The sequence below is a fragment of the Aegilops tauschii genome, chromosome 3 (assembly GCF_002575655.3).
Source record: "Aegilops tauschii subsp. strangulata cultivar AL8/78 chromosome 3, Aet v6.0, whole genome shotgun sequence".
NCBI lineage: Eukaryota > Viridiplantae > Streptophyta > Magnoliopsida > Poales > Poaceae > Aegilops > Aegilops tauschii.
The window spans coordinates 151903054-151905597 of NC_053037.3; the positions used below are offsets into that span (position 1 = coordinate 151903054).

At 49.0% G+C, this 2544-nt stretch overlaps 1 pseudogene; it reads left to right on the forward strand.

Annotated features, from left to right (window-relative positions):
• The first annotated feature begins 1035 nt into the window (after nt 1-1035).
• Nucleotides 1036-2230, forward strand: LOC141042787 (DNA topoisomerase 6 subunit A3-like; annotated as a pseudogene).
• The last annotated feature ends 314 nt before the right edge of the window (nt 2231-2544 follow it).

The window sequence follows — 2544 nt, forward strand, 5'->3', positions numbered from 1 at the left end:
TTATTTTATTTTAGAGTTGTGTTGTGATATCTTCCTGTGAGTCCCTGATCTTGATCGTACACGTTTGTGTGTATGGTTAGTGTACGATTGAATCCGGGGTGTCACAGAGCATCAGGGACATAGTCCTCGTCGTAATGGTGCCAATAGTCCATGAACTTATGGCCCGGTTTTTTACACAATTGGCACCAAACACGACTGTTGGAGGATGATCCAGAGGAGGCATGATTGTTGCTAAAGCCGCCCCCTCCAGACTGAGCAAGAGCGTTGTAGTTGGTGTAGCCGCCCCCGCCTAGTCGCGCGCCTGGACTGTTGTCGCGGTCGCACCTGCCGCCGTTGTTACTGCGGTTCCTCCCCTGGTGATCGCGCCCACTACCAGCCCCGCGGCCACGCAATGCAGCGTTGGCTGAAGATTGGCGCATGTTCATCCCGTGGAGAAGATTGAGGCGCGCGTCGAAGCTTAGCACATGCGTGTATAGCTCCTGGACAGTCACGGGTTCAACCTGCGCAGCAAGGGCCGACATGACAGGGTTGTAGTCGAGGTCAAGGCCGACCAAAACCTGAGAGACGATGTCGCTTCTTGTCAGCACCGCCCTAGTGCAGGCGATCTCATCTGAGAGTGTCTTGATCTTGGCTAGATATTATGCCATGGATAGATTTCCCTTCTTGAGGTTTCTGAGCTCAATCCGAGTGTTGATGGCTTGAGCTTGAGTTTGGGCAGCAAATATGGCATGGATCGATGCCCACACCTTTGTCGGTGTCTGAAGGGTGACCACCTGTGCAAGTATCTCACGAGATAGAGAACCCATCAGAAAACCTTGAACTTGTTGTTGCTGTGCATACCAGAGAGCACGGGCGAAATTGGCGATCTGCTCCTCCTTCCCATCCTTGGTGATGGTGAGGGTTTCCGGTGGCGCTTGGCTCTCCGGATCAAGGTGGTGGCCCATCTGTGCACCCTTGATTTGGGGCAGCACGATGGCCTTCTACATGAGGTAGTTGCTCCTCGTAAGCTTCTCCTGGGGTGATGATCTGACGGACATGGCGAAGGATAAATTGGAGGATGGGGAAGGTGCGAAGGTGGATGCTGATGCAAGGGACGCGGAGAGGGCACTCATGGTGCTGGAGTTGGTGGAGGCGGTGGTCATGGCGAAAGGTTGAAGAAAGGCTTGGCTAGATGTGATCTCCTCTTGATCTAGGAAGAAGTCGCTCTGATTACCATGTAAAGATATTTGCGAAGTGTGGAACCCTTTGCTCGGGCCGCACTTATATTTATATGAACAATGTCGTGGCTTACAAGATGAAACGATCGACAGATCGGTTACAGAACAACGACAGAAGGTTGGTAGAAGGAGTCAGAATAAAAGAAGAGATAGAAAAGGAATACAAGTTTAAACATGAGTTCTATCCCTATACAACTATTCCAACATTGCGCTCCTTCTCTAAGTGCGGTTTACAGAGATGATGGACTCTTCAAGGGGCAGAAGAAGACCGTGGATGATGCCCTGCTGGACATATGCTGCCTATTCGAGTGCGGAGTGCACAAGGACATCTCATTGTTCTTGAAGAACTGTCTGTTAGCATGGTCATTGCGGCACTAAAATTCACAAGGGAAGATGGCGTAGAGATCCATTGCAGTTATATGGGAGGAACACGGATACCCGAGGGCATCTATAAGATTACTGTCACATCAGGTGCATTAGTCAATTTCATCCTCGTAGTCCAGAGGGATGATGTTTTTGAGGATTTTGCTGCGTAGCAATTCCACCATGAATTTGATTGTGTGGTCATTACAGGAGGTGATGGGCAGCCAGATATTAGGACACGGGCTTTCTTGCGCAAACTCAAGGATTGTTTGCGTGTCCCTATGTATGCACTCGTTGATCCGAATCCGAAGGGGCTTTTGATCTTTTGTACCTTTAAGTTTGGATCAACATATATGCCATTTGACAATGTGGGTCTTCCTGTTCCTGACATCAAGTTGATTACAGTGTATTTAGGTGATGTCCTTGATTTGAATGACAAGTCACGCCTTACACCGCTGACCCGAAACTACAGATTGATTCTGGAGGGACCATATGTCAAGTACTATGTAATCAGTGATGAACAGTTGAGGGAGAACATAAATTTCATGGTGTACAGGGGGTTGAAAAGCAATATGGGAGCTTTATACCATCGCCAATACCCTCCTACTGACTACATCCACAAAACAATAAGCAATCAGAAGGACATCTAAGTAGCTCACTGTGTTTACATTGGTAGAGACATCTATATAGTTTGATATGGTGACTCTAGAGGATAGGCACTTAAGTTAGTTCATGTTGGGTGTGCAATCAACCCCCTTGCACGGAGCTTTAGATTGGGGGAGAACCCTGAATCTAGTTTTCACAAAAATAAAAAGGATTGGTGGGTTCCTGGCGGTGTCGGCATGGTTGTTGGGACCCTGGCCGCGGGTGAAGCTGGTGGAGGAGATCCAGATTGGGGGAATCCCCTTGGTTGGCCCTGGCCGGCCACCCCGAAGATGATGCTCAAGAGCGCCGCTTTTCTTCT